The 16,902-nt window shown below is 39.5% G+C and overlaps 1 protein-coding gene across 2 annotated transcripts in view; it reads right to left on the minus strand.

The window, feature by feature from the left end:
- Positions 1-13,153, minus strand: part of FER (FER tyrosine kinase) — a 437,115-nt gene extending 423,962 nt beyond the window's left edge. For both annotated transcript variants that reach the window (XM_045808269.2, XM_045808262.2), the window contains exon 1: positions 12,706-13,153. The gene's annotated coding sequence lies outside the window, so the exon portion shown is untranslated. The remainder of the gene's footprint in view (positions 1-12,705) is intronic.
- Positions 13,154-16,902: the final 3,749 nt, after the last annotated feature.

The following is a 16,902-nucleotide window of genomic DNA, read 5'->3' on the forward strand; positions in this document are numbered from 1 at the left end:
CTCTTCTCGTTTGTTTAGTGTATATTTCTCTGGCATCATTGTTGCCATTTTAGTATTTTGTTCTCTCATTCATCTATTCTTCTCTGGACAGAATGACAAGATGGAAAAACTCCCCTCAAAAAAGAGAACAAGAGGCAATACTGACTGCCAGAGACCTCATCAGTATAGATATAAGATATCGGAATTAGAATTCAGAATAATGACTATAAATATACTAGCTAGGGAGGTACACCTGGGTGGCTCAGTTGGTTAAGTGTCTGCCTTCAGCTCAGGTCATGATCCCAGGGTCCTGGGATCAAGCCCCACATCAGGCTCCCTGCTCAGCGGGTGTCTGCTTCTCCCTCTCCTTCTGCCCCTTCCCTCGCTTGTGCGCACGTTCTCTCGCTCTCTCTTTCATTCACTCTCTATCTCAAATAAATACATAAATAAAATCTTTTAAGAAAAAAAGATACTAGCTGGGCTTGAAAAAAGCGGAGAAGGCACTAGAGAATCCCTTTCTTGAAAAATAAAAGAACTAACATCTAATCAATTTGAAAGCAAAAAGGCTATTAATGAGATGCAATAAAAAATGGAGGCTCTAATCGCTAGGATAAATGAGGCAGAAGAAAGAATTAGTGATATAGAAGACAAAATGATGGAGAATAAAGAAGCTGAAAAAGGGGCGCCTGGGTGGCACAGTCGTTAAGCGTCTGCCTTTGGCTTAGGGCGTGATCCCAGAGTTCTGGGATCGAGCCCCACACCAGGCTCCTCCACTAGGAGCCTGCTTCTTCCTCTCCCACTCCCCCTGCTTGTGTTCCCTCTCTCACTGGCTGTCTCTGTCAAATAAATAAAATCTTTAAAAAAAAAAAAAGAAGCTGAAAAAAAAAAAAGAGATAAACAACTACTGGATCATAAGGAGAGAATTTGAGAGATAAGTGATACCATAAAGTGATATATTGGAATAATTGGGATCCCAGAAGTGAAAAGAAAGAGGGGCAGGCAGAAGGTATATTGAAGCTGATTATAGCTGAGAACTTCCCTAATCTGGGGAAGGAAACAGGCATTCAAGTCCAGGAGGCACAAGAGAACCCCCCTCAAAATCAATAAAAATAGGTCAACATCTTGAAATATTATAGGGAAAAATAAAACAAGACGAAATCAGAGAGAGAGACAAACCATAAGAGACTCTTAATCATAGGAAACAAACTGAGGGTTGTTGGGGCGAGGGAGGTAGGGGAATGGGGTAGCTGGGTGATGGACATTAAGGAGGGCATCTGATGTAATGAGCACGTGGTATTATATAAGACTGATGAATCCCTGAACTCTACCTCTGAAACTAATGATGCACTATATGTTAATTAATTGAACTTAAATTTTTAAAAAATTAAATTTAATTTTAAAAAAAGAAAAGAAAAGACAAAGCATAAAAAGGTAACAAGAAGTATGGGGGAGGTAGGCCATTACAAACTGATGTTAGTTGATCAAAGACTTAGGACATGAAGTGATATTTGAACCAGGACCTAAGGGAGATAACGAAGGAGGTCATATGGATATCTGGAGAAGGGCATTCCAGGTCAGGGTACCAGTAAGTGTGAAGCACTTATTTAAGGTCAAGCAACAAGGCCTGCATGGTAGAGACAATAGAAAAATCTGAGTTCAGAGCAAGATCTTGCATGAGGGAGGAAGAGCAGGACCACAAAAACTAGCTCATTTTGAGGTCTTGAACTTCTACTCTGAGTTACATGGGAAGCCACTGCAAGATTCTGAGGAAAGAAATTATCTCTTACTTTTTAAAAGGATGACACTAATATTCTGAGGCTAATTTTCTGACAGCCAAAGTAGTAGCAGGGAGCCTTGTTAGGAGTTATGCAGAAGAGAGGACAGATGGTGTTGAACCAGAGTGAACCCCAAATAGAGGTGGTGGGAACTTGGTCAGATTTCATTTGCATTGTGAAACCAACAGAATATGCTGAATTATCGTGTGATGGAAATAAAAGAAGTCAAGGATAACTTCAAGGTTTGGGGTCTGATCAAAAACAAGGACTGAGGTGCCACTTACAGATAAGGGAAGTACTAATTTTTTTAACTAGGTTTCTACCACTATAATCTAAAAGAAGCCTGACAAATATAAAATTTATGCCAGAAATCAGGCATTATAAGTGACAGCCCTAAAATGTGGAACGGAGTCAATAGTAGAAAATGGAGGGTATTTGGTATCCCCCTATTATAAGCAAAGCAGCAGGTAAACTGCCACTTCTTGTAAATTGGACTATGCACCTACTAAGGATGGATGATAGGATACTTATTAAAAAACGTCAGGATGTTGGTATATGGTCAAATATGAAGCAGGCTTCAGTAAGTTCATTAAAAAAAAAGAAGCACACTTTGAGTGAAGTCTCTTTTTTTAGATTTTATTTACTTATTTGAGAGAGAGAGAGAGAGAGAGAGAACACAAGCAGAGGAAGAGCAGAGGGAAAGGGAGAAGCAGGATCCCCGCTAAGCAAGGAGCCTGACTCGGGGCTCGATCCAGGACCCTGGGATCATGACCCAAGCTGAAGGCAGACACTTAACCAACTGAGCCACCCAGGAAAGCTGAGTGAAGTCTTAATAAAAGAAAATCTTTTCAGTCTTTCATTACAAATCCAAGATTGCTGATAATCTTGCAATTTACGGGGATGAAAACTTAAAATCCCTAAACAAAAATTAGAGCATTTAACAAAATATGAGAGAAGCCTAATGCTCCAGGCTCATTCCCAAGCATCCTAGCAAAGAACGTATTTACCAATCATAAGGAACTATCCACAGGCTGCCTGGGTGGCTCAGTCAGTTGAGCATCTGATTCCTGGTTTCAGCTCAGGTCCTGATCTCACGGTCATGAGTCAAGCCCCACATCTGGCTCAGCACTCAGCAGTGGGTCTGCTTGAGATTCCCTTTCTCCCTCTCCCACTGCCCCTCCCCCTACTCATGTTCTCTCTCTTTCTCTCTCTCTCTAAAATACATAGATCAAGCTTTTAAAAAAAAAAAAAAAAAAGAACTATCCACTGTGACACATCCTGGAAATAGGGACAAATTAGCTCTGAGTTATGACCTAGAGAAGCTGCTCTCACTGGCTAGAAAGAGAAGCCAACAAGAAAACTGAGCAACTCTAGGATCTGCATGGTTTCTCAACCTCAGTACTACTGGCATTCTGAACTGGAAAATTCTCTGTTGTAGGAGGCTGTCCTGTCCCTTGAAGGATGTTTAACAGTATTATTGGGCTCTACCTACTCGATGCTACCAAGATCTACCTACTTCCCCTGTCCCAGCCTCCCATTATGACAACGAAGATATCTCCAGACGTTGCCAAATGTCCCCTGAGGTAAGAATTCCCCACGATGTGAAACAACTGGGTTACAGTGATGGGCAAATTGTTTAGAGGCATACCAGGCAATTATTTGATTCAAGAACTAGGATTCAGACTTAAGGTACTTGAGAGAAGTTGATCAACTGCAAATAAATAAAACATTAAGTTTATAAAAAGTTGTATTGCCAACAAAGATTTGTTACTGCTCAACCCCTAAGATAGCTCCTGAGACCCCAAAACTTCATCAACAGAAAGTGAGTTGTTGAGGCAATGCAGTTCCCAGTACAGGAATCTCTCAATGCTCATCTTGGCTGTAACTAGGAAAAAAGAAAACAAAAAAAGATCTTCCCAGTGGTAGAACCAAAGACAGCCATATTGGCTAATCAAAAATCTTATTTCACTACCAGGGCAAAGAGTGCTCGCCATACCTGTCCAACAAAATATGTACATGTCATGGAATGGAAAATATCTGTACGTTGTTTCTCCTTTTTCTCTTTTCTAATTGAAAGTTTTTATTGTCTTTATGCTACCGTTCTTCTACCACTGAACACAAGCTTTATTACAATTAGTTATATTTATCATTTAACTGTTAAGTTCCTAGACCCTAAGGCTACCTATTCAAACAGAATTGAGAGAAATAACCCAGAGATATTAGACTTAAAGTTAGATGCAGTACTTAAATGAGTCTTTGAGTTGTCTTCCTTTGCTGGGGGGCACAGGGTAAAATGCACTGGAAGTTGTAAGTGAAAAATGTGCAGTAAGTTGGGTGAGGGCATTTTTTTCAAGGTTGTGTATGTGTGGAAGGACATGCACGCACATTGGGGAGATTATAGTGAATCTCTTGGTTATGCTTGCCCAGCATCCACTATCCCTTCCCACTGTCACACTGCAGTCTTTCAGTGACCTCAGTCCACATGATTCAGACCATGTGACTGACCATACTTCCTATTTCCAGGGTCAGCAGTTAGTACCTGATCCAGATCTGGCCTATTAATCAGATGCTATCCCTCTGACCACAGACATCAAGTATGGAAACATGACCCAATGCATTCAATGAGATGTAATCCCAGGATTTATACTAAAACCATGGGTAAGAGAAACATTTTTTATGTTTAGCCTGCAAAACTGAAAGATTGTAAACCAAGAGCCATCAGAGGGCTCCACATGGAGAAAGCCTACATGAAAGTACCTGTAACACAAGAGAAAGCCACTGAGTATGTCCTAAGGCCATTGTTTGAGCCCTTAAAACCATCTGCATTTGAAGAAGCACACTTCTTTAGGCCAGTGGCCTAAACTAGTATGAGTAGGGTTTTCATCTCATGCAAGTGAAAGGAACTGAAAATTTTAATATTATCATCAGTTATCAGATAAACTGATAGCTGATTTTCAAATAAAAAAAAAAAAACTAAACTAAAGCTATAAGAGTTAAATTATTTGCCTAAATTCGTACAGCAAATTACTGGTAGTGTAGTTCAACCCCAGGCAGGTCTGGTTCTAATATGAATGCCCTTTCCACTACATCATACTTTGTCAGGAAAACAGTCTGAAACTTCTCTTTACTTTATAATTATCTGGAGCCATAAGGTAAGTCCTTACATGGAGTGAGTACTCTATTAACATCTGTTGCATGGCCAAAAAAGGAAGAGTAATATGTCCTCCTGCTCTTTCTCCCACTCCTGTACAACCTACCTCTTATGTTACATGGAACATTTCTGAATTATTTTTATAATGTAGGCCAACTTGAGGATATGTCTATTTCTTTACCACCTTCACGCTCCTCCAAAAACTATATTACTATATATAATAGCAAGTGTCTCTAAGCCAAGCCACTTCAATCCTAGAATACCAGTTCCAGCCATAGGGTAAATCAAACCATAGGCTCCAAAACACAAAAGAGAAATCAGAACCTTAGAAAGAGGCCATCACCAAGGCCTGGCTACTCTTTTGTAACAATTAATTGTGAAACTCAGAAGAAGACACCTATACTATCCTAAGAGCGAGGATACTGCTATTCAAGTTAATATTTTAAGATATTTGTAAGAACTACATCAACTTCCAAAAAGTAGAAGCTATTTATAAACAGTCAAATCTCTTTCAAATACTACTAAGGGCAACAGGGAAGGGAAGTGGGACAGGATTTATGAATATCAGATCCCTGACATTTTCAAGATATCTGTCTAAAATGATGAGAATTTTTGACAGAGCTGAACACTCAGTAACAATGCTTCACAAGTCAACTTTTGTTTTCCTAGGAGGTGTGGTAGGTTGATTCACAACCAGGTCAAAGACTCACTGGATTCAACATTCCATTTTACACTGACTCAAAAATATCTACTTTCTGGCTAACATCAACCACTTCCTTAGACTTCTTTACTTTTTCTTTATTTCTAGCCACTGAATTTCTTTTTCAAGCAATTTTTTTTTTTTACAAAGAAACAATGTTTCATCACTTGACAAAAGTTATAGGACAACCTCAAACAGAAAACAAAGCAAAGACAAGATATAAACATTGGGCAGTTAGCTGGGGTCATGCATATAAGAGGGGAGGGTCTCACTTCTAATAACAATTCATTGGAGCAAAACTGCAAATATTTCAACATGGACCTTTAAAATCACTCCCAGATCGTTGAAACTGCTGTCAAATCCAGGATTGCTAATGGTTTATTATATTTAGACATTTACTATTTGCATTCATTTCAGAATTCCAGTTATTATCCAAACAGAATATTAGTAAGAGTCAAATGCATTTTCCTTTGTAGAATGTGAAATTAACAAGAGAACCCCCACCAACTAACAAGAGAAGATTGGGAAATCCTGCCAAGCTGGACACTCAAAGAGCAGAAAGGACACAAGCTACAGAAGTGTTCAACTCCAAGGACAACATATTCAAGAAACAGCAGCAAGTATTAAGCATTGCAGAGATCAAGAACTAACTCGTCATCTTTGTGACAATGCAGCGGACTTCGTGATCAAATCAGAAATACTCTTGTTCTGCAAACCCCAGGACACAAGAGTCAAAAATAAGAACCTTTTCTGTAATATATACTAATGATGTAATGAAAAATCATCCAGACTTCATTTTAGAAACAAAAAATTATTTAACAATAGAATTGTTAAGGGTCTGAAGGGATCAGTTAAAATTTTTAATTAAATTTGACTGTATTTTATGGGATAGTTATATCATAGATCCACAAAGCTCTGGAGAAATACTACTTGCTAATGTCAAGGGTTCAATGAACATAGGTTTTCTAAGTCTTCACCTCTAACTGGGTATTATATATACTACGTCTATCCAGGATGACCTATTTAAAAGCACAGCAATGTAATTTTAAAGACACTTTTTCTGAATGAACCAGTGTAAAGAGCATTTTTATACACTAAACACCTAGAATATAAATATTCTAGCATTAAGGGCTTCCCCTTCTCCTAAAACCATTTGACCTGTGGTGCCTGGGTGGCTCAGTAGGTAAAGCAGCTGCCTTTGGCTCAGGTCATGATCTCAGAGTCCTGGGATTGAGCCCCCATGTTGGGCTCCCTGCTCAGCAAGAAGTCTGCTTCTCAAACTGAGGGCCTCAGAGGGGAGGGGGATGGGGGAATGGGATAGACCGGTGATGGGTAGTAAGGAGGGCACGTATTGCATGGTGCACTGGGTGTTATACGCAACTAATGAATCATCGAACTTTACATCGGAAACCGGGGATGTACTGTATGGTGACCAACATAATATAATAAAAAATCATTAAAATAGGAAAAAAAAAAAAAAAGAAGTCTGCTTCTCTCTCTCCCTCTGCTGCTCCCCCTACTCTTGTTCTGTCTCCCCCCTCTTGCTCTGTCAAATAAATTAAATCTTTTTAAAAAATAAATAAGTAAAGCCATTTGTCCCACCACAGAAATACTTTTTCTGCAAGTAAAATAATTTATACTGGAAAACTTCAATATTTCTAGAACATTTCATATTATTTTATTTATAATAAAGACCATGGAGTTATTGCTCACATATTTTTAAATGTTCATTATCAGTTACTCTGATTTTTAAATGTAAGACTCTTCATTATCAGTTACATAAAATTATTATAGTAATCTTTTCTTCTGTAGCATTACAAGACTGACAAGTGAAGAGGCATTCATTTCAGGAAAATGTAGAAGTAACTTGGGTCTCAACTCTAGTACTGTAAGATGTGTCTCAAGGATTATCAACTACTAATATAGTTATATGCATTTTTATTTTTATTTTTTTAAAGATTTCATTTCTTTGAGAGAGAGAGAGCACAAACAGCTGGAGCAGCAGGCAGAGAGCGGGGGGGGGGGGGGGGGGGGGGGAGGGGGGGGAGAAGCAGGCTCTCCATTGAGCAGAGAGCCTGATGTGGGGCTCAATCCTAGGACCCTGGGATCATGACCTGAGCTGAAGACAGACGCCTAACTGACTGAGCCACTCAAGTACCCCAGTTATACACATTTTTAAATGACTTGCTTTCCTTGAGACATCAGAATAGATTCAAATTTATCCCCATAATGATGTCACTCTTAGTCCCTTGCATTCTGATAGTCTTTCTTGGGTGGGGGAGGGTGAGATGGAATTACAGATAGCACGCTATTACAAATAGCACGCTAGGAAACTGCACGTTAGAATATGTCACATGTAAATATCTTGTACTTGAGTAGGAAAAAAATTGAGAATCACTGACTTACATACAAAATTTTGTTTTATTGCCAGATAAGACATAAAAACTATGTGGTCCAAGTCCTAGCTCTTTATTCAGCTAAGTGCTTGTTTCATGGTCTATGCATTTAAATTATAAGTGGGGGCTTTTTAGGAATTAGAATCCTACACTTATAGGACACACATTTTGAAATAGGGATATTTATAAAATAATGGTCCCTAAAGAATAATCATACACATTAGTAGTAGCAGGAAAAGATTCACATAAGAGTTTTAAGAACTATTACCTCTGAAGTTTTAAACAGATTAAGTAAACACGGTTTAATGGAGGAATACTAGCTAGAGATTTAAGAAAGTAACATTTAGCTTTTCTGTACCACTTTTAAGCAAATATTTGTGGTTAAAATGAAAGGAATTTTGGGAAACCATCCACCAACAGATGATAATCTAAGGTGAAAAAAAATAATTCAGGAATTCAGACAAACTAGACATATTTTGAGGTAAAAAGCATTTAAAGTGAATTTCCAATTACCCCTGCTGAGACATGGCAATTGAAGAACTATGAAAGAACAGCTAATAGGAGATAATACTAATTATGTCATTCGACTTACTTAATGTACATTACTGAATATCCAAAGTTTAAAATTTGGGGACTTTTAGAATGGTAGAACAAACACAGTAATACTAGGAGAGATAAAATTAAAGCTACCATGTAGGGAACTGAATATGAAAGTTGAGGACTTCCTAAATTCCTAAAATCCTAGGATTTTTACCTAGACTGTCTCATTCTTCTTCATGACAACCTTGTGAGGCAATCTTATCATCCTCATTTTACAGATGAGGAAACTATGATTTAAAGAGATTGCATAACTTTCCCAAGATCCCACAGAAGAAAATTCTGATTTGTGACTGAAACCCAGATTAGCTTGGCTCCAAAAGAAATGAATCTTCTTTCACTACACCCTGCAAACTGGCAAAAAAACACCTACACTAAAAATTTTAGTATTTTAATTAAAAGCTTCAAAAGGAAGAGACAATATCAAGCTTAGAGTAAGTGATGATATATAGACAAAATCTTAGTCATAATTTGATAAAGATATATAAATATTTAAGAAATAATTCCAAGTCATCCATGACATTAAATTTTATAAAGCTAAATATTTAATATCCCCCAAAATGGAGAAATCTGAAAATTTTTGTAGAAAGGCACTAAGTAAACTTCATCTGACCTAGATATTTTGAACACAAAGGAAAAACTTGAGAGGTCCCATATTTTGTTGGCCATACAGCAGTTTCACATGGGTAACTAGAATTATATTTATACTTATAAAATAAGAAAAAGTGGGGCACTGCTTGTCTGATTTCTTTTGTTCTGACTCTAATCTGTCCTCTATTTATTCTTTTCTGTTTTTCCTCCAGATCTTGGAGCCCTCTTCTAAATTAGGGTAACCAAGTCTCAAGTTCAGGAACTGCAAGTTTAGGTGCAGATGCAGATACACTGCAATAAAGACCATAGTACTGCAATGATTGGTAGAGTGTTAGAGAAGAAACAAAAGTTTCGGTAATTTTCCAAAGTATTAACTACCATGGAACTATTGTGACTTTTCTTTTCTACACTCTTTTGTTGTTGTTCTTACTATTGTTTTAATGTAAGCTCTACGCCCAACGTGGGACTTGATCTCACGACCCCGAGATCAAGAGTCCCATGCTCTACTGACTGAGCCAGCTAGGCACCCCATCTTCTCTATAGTCTTTTTAGCTGATCCTAATGCATTTAACCTTTATTAAAAAAGCTAAAAATAGTAAAGAAAGAAGAAAAGAGGGAGGGAGGCGGGTAAAAAAAAAATAACTGGACCTTAATTTAAAAATATTTAAGCATCTTAATCTTTCTTAAGTTCCAAAACTATGACCTGCTTGTTCACTTTAATCTCTCAGGTGGTGTGGTAGATTAACCCTACAGAAGCATGCCAAAGTCAAAGGAGATATGGAGAAATAATATCAAGGCAATCTAAGATCTATAAATTCTGAGACATAGCTCTCAATTTCAATATCTAAGAAGTTAGTTATATAAATGAGCTAAGTATGAAAAACAGATTTAGGGTATACTAAAACTGAAAAGCAGGATTCAAATACTTAAAGAAGAATGCAGAAATTCCCTAAGTATGGAAAAATTACAAATATACACATACATGAACTTAACCCATTTATTATTCATTACAAACTAAAGTTCTGTTAAAACATTTTCCAAGCAATACCATGAAACAACACCCAAGATAGTTTTCAGTCCTATTAAAATACTGACTTAAATGTTTCTAGATAATTACTTCATTTTCCATAAAACAGTTCTACTAAAAAAAGTTCCCATTTATAGGCTTTCTTTTTCCATTACAAAAATACACTTATTCCAAGACAACATACATAAGATTGATCCAATTTATTAACTGAAACACTGAATAATCAATGGTCCTTTGGACCTGTCTTCAAAAGAAGATGCTCATTCAAAAATCAAGTACAAAACTTCATCTACTAATACAGGAGCCCAATTTTAAAACAAGCTTTTATTTGTATAACAAGTTCATTTGATTTCTTTCTTTTTTTTTTCTTATTACCAAAATGCAACCCATTCATCTAGGCCTTGATGTACAAACATGACTTCCTAGTCACAAGATCGCATCGTAAGTCTCATGGAAATTAAATTACTATAGTTTTTATAAACACTATTTCCATCTGCAAACAGAAATTAAACTCCTTACAATATTTTGGTGTTATATATTTATGCTGGTTTTCAAACTTGATCATTTCAGTTCCCCTTTTCCTTTATATTTACTATCTGTAACAGATATCTTGGAAATGTTAGTGCTGTGTACGTGGCTGGGTAGTTACTGTACAATTCAACCTCATTTCATTGTTTGAAAATTTTCATGCAAAATAAAGGAGAAAATAAAATGTCAGCTCGAAAGTTCACAGACCAGAGTTATAACTATGTAATACTTGAAGATGAAATGAAAGTGATTTGTCTACCAAAAGTGTGAATTCTTACTTCCAAATTACTGACATCAAACCTCTAAAGTGGTGCAGAAGCTGCATTAACTGGACCGTAAATAATTTTACCTGGTATATAATTAATGCTGTTAAGTATATAATATACTAGTATATAATAAATGTACCATCAGTGCAGAAGAGAAACAGATCTTGACCAACGGCCATTCAGGGAAAAAACAGGGAAAAGGTTTCCAAGTATGCCTATATAACTCTCTTAATATATTCCCAGGACCTTTGGAAGTATAGTTCCCTTGGTTCAATAGTACTAGCAAAAAAGATTCCTGGATTACGAAAGATTACATTCACCCTTCCCTTGCATTCTGACAAATGTGTGGTTCTTGAATATTTCTTTCTAAAGACTACAAAGGTATACCAAGACTACAACACTAAACTCGTGAAATAATTACATATTGCAAGGTTTTTAAAAATCCTATTCCCATCCCATAGGTTAAAAAGCATTTTCTAGTCTTTTATCACTAAAATAGTTTTGGTTTTTTACTAATTTTTCCGTAACACTTTTATAATGACTCTACTGGGGAAATTGTTTTACTATCTTAGAATACCTTGAAGAAAGACGAAAATGGTACAACTGCACCTTTACAGCAGTTTATGTCAAAGTGACAATGAGACCAGTATGAATGTATGCAGCTTCTTACGAATTAAAAAGGGGGGGGTTAACCATTAAGGTGAACGAAAATGAAAGACTACCAGCCTTAATAAATTATTAGATTTCGGACTGCACAGCACTAGAAATCAAGATCACAAATATACAAAGTAAAAACCGACAACTTCACAGTTAATTTGCGCACGACGTACCCAGCCCGGCTCTACCAACATCAACCCAATTAGCGTTTCAGAAAGTTGATGCTAACAAGACTCTGAGGCAGAAAACTGACCGAGAGGTGCCTCGAACACCTCCTCAACCCTAAATGGCAAAGAGAGTACAGAGCGGAAATTGCCCCGGTTGCATGAGCTTCGCACGTAACAGTTTTTCTCTTGACTGAGTCTTGGGGGTCACCTCTGGCCATGACAGGCGCGGGTACTGAAGGTGGAGGATAAAAGCGGGAGGTCGGGAAGCTAATGCATGGGAGATGGGCTGGTGACGGGGTGCGCGGGTCAAGGGGGACTTCAGGGCCCGAGAGGCAGGATGGGCTCGAGGGAACACCTAGGGGGTTGGGGGTGGCCGCCCCAGCCGGAGGGCCGCGCCAGGAGAGAAGCGCTATGAGAGAAGACGGTGCGGGGGTGATGGGTGGTGCCCACAGCACCGCTAACTCCGCCCCACACCCCGCAGCCCACCGACCCGGCGACGGGGCGGGGCCGCTGCGCCCGCCTCAGCCCTTTCGCGCCGGCACCCGCCCCCTCAGCCTCCAGTCCCGGGTTGGTGGGAGGGGCCGGCCTCGCCGGGCCGGGTGTGCAGCCCGGCCCGAGCCCCAACCAGGAATGCTCTATCGCGGGTGGAGGACGGGCGGGAGACCCTGCAGCCTGGGGCGGGAGTGGGGGTGGCCGAGGGCGGAGGAAGAGCCTTCGGCGCAGCCGCCGCAGCCGGGGCTCAGTCCCAGGCGCCCCGCTGCGGGCAGGGAGTGTGGCCCCCGTTCTCCGCTTGCCTGCCCTCCTCTTCCCCCCTCCCTCGGCGTTGCCCCGGGCAACAGCGCCAGCCGCCGGCGGCGCGAAACTCACCTACCTAGAACCTGACAAGCAGGAGCCCCTCAGACCCGGGAGCCAGTCGCCACCCCGCGTCACGGGGGCCGCCACAGCCAATGGGCGCCGCTGTCACGAGCCTCTGCGGCCAATCAAACTGCACTCCGGTCTTCGGGCACCCTCGAGGCTCCAGCCAATGGGCACGAGCTGGAGGCGGGAGCTGCCGCCCGGCCCCCAACCCCCTCCTCCCCCACCTCCCAGGAGGCGGGGCGCGGCCGATTGGCCAGCGACCCAGAGGGGTGGGATTCGGGCTCCAGGCCAGGTGGGCGCGCGCGGACCCGGGGCTGCGGGTGCGGCGAAAGGGGGCGTGGACCTGTGGCTGCGGCTCTCTGGGTCCGCTACCCGGCTCGGTGGGGTCTCGAGGTCCTCGTGTTGCACTGCCTTCCTGGTCCCTGTGACCCGCTCCTCTCTACCCGGCGTCCAGGGCTGCGGGGGTGGGAGTGAGGGCGGGATGGGGCCGGAGGCGGACGGCGGCGTCACAGGAAACTTTGGGAGGCTCGCCTGGCCGCGACCGGGAAGTGGCCGGGCCGGGGGTGATAAGCTGGGGCCGCCTGGAAGGGACTACCCGGCGGGTCGGCAGCCGGAAAGGAATTCGGAGGGTGGGGGCGGAGGCGTGATTAAAATGTTAAGTGTGCCCGCGGGGTGCTGGGCGATCCCAGGAGCTGAAATCTCAAAGAACGGAAGCTGCTTTGGGACCGCGGACCCCGCACCTCTGAATACGCACTTTTCACCCTCAGAATCATTCACCTTTCCCTGTACATTTTAGTTGCATCTACTGTAATATTGATACTTTTAGAATGGTTTTCGGCTAAGGCAGGAGCTATGTCTCATTCCTATAATTCCCAGTGCCTGAGACTGTCTTAAAAAAAGGGTTAGACACTCAGTGCTGGAATGGGGATGGATGCTGTTAAGCGTACAGCAGGTCCTGCGAGTGGTCCCCTGTAATAAAAGCTCTTACCTCTTCCAGAGTCTAGAATACGCGAAGAACCCAAATTGGTTTGCTCTTCCAGTGAGGGTTGTTTCAGGAGCTTCCTTCACCAAAAGAATTTAGTGGAAAATGAGTAATGTTAGCTAAACAAAGATATCTAGGTGATCTGTAACAGTATGATAGGTGTTATTAGTCACTATTCGAGGGTGTGTTCCTGCAGCCGACTTTTTAAGGCATTGTATCCTGTACATTGGTTGAACCACATTCTTTGCCTGGGGCAAATTAACGTCAACCCCATCTCCACCCCCCCTTAAACTTCTGAATTACGTGGAAGCCAAAGAAGAATGGTGAATATTTTTTTAAAAAAACAGTGTTAGTTGTTTAACCAAAATGAACAGCCCTACACATAAACAAATCTTAAACTGGACTTTTCTTGTCCGCTGTTTCAAGTCAAAGAAAGCAAAACATGCGCTAAAGACAAAAAAAAATTAAATAAGAGGCTTACTTCTTCCTTTTAAAGATGTGAGAAGAGAGTTCCCTTTCTCAGAATATTTGCTTAGAAAATCTGTAATCGGTGAATACATTCTTTCTTCTTTGAATTGTATATACATCCTTTTAAAAACTAGTTAGGTCTCTGTCAGCTAATGTTTTGTCAGCTTTACATTCCAGGAATGTCTTTAAAGACTTGGGAGATAATCAAGATGTCACTCTGAAATGTGGACATCTAGAGACATACCAGTGCCCAGAAACGGATAAAGAAAATATGATATATAGATATCTAGAGAGATAGATAGATGCATCTACACCCAATGAGATATGATTCGGCTAGAAAAAAGAATGAAATCTCGTCACCTGCAACCTTGAGGATGGACCTTGATGACATTGTGAAATAAGTCAGGCAGAGAAAGACAAATACCCTATGATCTTACTTTTTCTGGAATCTTGCAGGGGAAAAAAGGCTCATAGATACAAAGAGCATATTGATGGTTGGGGTAGGATTGAAATGGATGAAGGGGATAAAAGGTACAAACTTCCAGTTATCAAAGAAATATGCCATGGGGATGTAATGTACATCATGGTAACTATAGTTAATAATACTATATTGCATATTTGAAAGTTGCTAAGGTAGAGAATCTTAAAAGAGTCCTCATCACAAATTAAAAAAAAAAAAAACCTCTTGTAACTATGTATGGTTTCAGATGTGAACTATACTTATCATGGTGATCATTTTGCAATATATACAAATATCAAATCATTATGTTGTAAACCTGAAGCCAATATAATATTATATGTCAATTATACTGCCATAAAAAGCAAAGGGAGATAACACCCACTTTCCAGGGGAAAACCAAGAGTCTAACTTCAGTGGGCAAATCACTCCAAATTGCAAAACTACCTTCTGTCATAAAGATATAAGAAGTTTGTTTTTCCTCTAGATAAAGCTAATTAGTTAACACAGATGGTCACTCCAATTACAAAATAAAATTAAGATGAATTATGTGTGCAAATGGTATTGTCTAAGGCCTCTTATTTGAGAACTGTTTATCTTGAAAACTTATGTAATGGGTTGTATATGCTTGGCTATTCAAAGGGTACAATTTCTTTCTGTCTTTACAATCTCTTTCCTAATTGCCTGTAATGCACATCACGTTCTGGTTTAATGCTGTGTTTTATTCCTTCATTACCTTTGTGGAGAGGATTTCTGGGTTGGGAGAAGATTTTGTTTTTAATTCTATTTCCCCATAAATACTCATGCCCAAAATATTGAGACTAGGAAACTAAGGAAAGTCATTATATTTTAGTGTTTAATTTGTTCTTAAAAATGATCTCAGATTAGATAAGATTAGATGATACCTAATCACTGAACTACCAATACATTTTAATAGATTCAGAAATGGTAACAAGATTAATGTTTGGTATGTATTTTGTAGTGCTGCTAACTGCACAAACTAAGTGTATGTGAATAAACCTCATAAAATAGAAATTAATTTTCTGTGAATATTAAATGTTGTGATATATGTCATGTCAATATAAATGAAATCCATGAATGTTTGTGCATTAAATAGTTAGGTTAAGGCCAAAATATAGTTTAGGGATTGCTCTGCCAAGGCATATCTTTTCCAAGAACCTGAGGATTTCTCTACCTTTATACAAAGGGAATCTAAATCTGGAAAGATCTGTTTGGTAAATTAGTTATTACATATTTGCAGAAAGTAGTTTCAAATCAAAGTCTGATGGTGAATTAGAACGGTTCGATATACAGTGTGTGTGTGTGTGTGTGTGTATTTATATGTGTGTGATAAGGAACTCAAATTTCTGAAAACACTAAGAATCTTTCCACTTCCTCAGCAATTTGCTCAGTTCTCACCTATTCACTCAAGAAACTTAAAAGCTGCTTGCCATATGCCAAGCATTGTGCTAAGAAATACAATTTTGAGTGAATGTACTTGAAGTAAATGAATGTGGCAAAAACGTATACTGCATTTTTGAAGCTGAAAAAAGCAATCACAGCAAATCCAGTTTAAATTTTCCATCTGTTTTAATTATCACTTTGCACAGCAACAAATTCAATAAACACTTATTTCATCTGATTTCAGAAATACTGTGCAACTTCTCTTACATCTTGTAAATGTAGGGAAAGTATGGAAAAATAAAGGAAAATAATTTCCTGTCTACATGATCCACAGGCTTTATAAAATACTAGACACCCCACAGGGCCTAGAGGGATATGTATTTTGGTTGAAGTTGCTAGCATAAGATTTAAGAGACTCTTCTATCATTAAAATTTAGATCTATACCAGGTACTACTGTGACTTTTAAAATGCCACAGTACTGCCTAGCTATAGATTTAAAAAACAGTCATTAGTATATATTCCATTTTACCAAATACCAATTTTTGCCTGTTCTAATAACATTACTTGCCTGGACAAATGAATACAATAACATGAATGTCAAACCTTCAGCAATTAGTTAAAAATGTTTTTACAGGCGCCTGGGTGGCTCAGTCAATTAAGTGACTGGCTCTTGACTTCAGCTCAGGTCATAATCTCAGGGTCATGGGATGGAGGCCTGTGCAAGGCTCCGAGCTCAATGGGGAGTCTGCTTGAGATTCTCTTTCTCCCTCTCCCTCTGCCCTTCCCTCCCCCATTCTAAGTAAATAAATAAATAAATAAATAAATAAATAAATAAATAAAATCTTTTTAAAAAATGATTTTAAAAGTTCTCTCCTTACCCTATCTCTCCACCACTTAC

The sequence above is a fragment of the Ursus americanus genome, chromosome 5, assembly GCF_024610735.1.
Source record: "Ursus americanus isolate L20-20 chromosome 5, mUrsAme1.1.p, whole genome shotgun sequence".
In the NCBI taxonomy this organism is placed as follows: Eukaryota; Metazoa; Chordata; class Mammalia; order Carnivora; family Ursidae; genus Ursus; species Ursus americanus.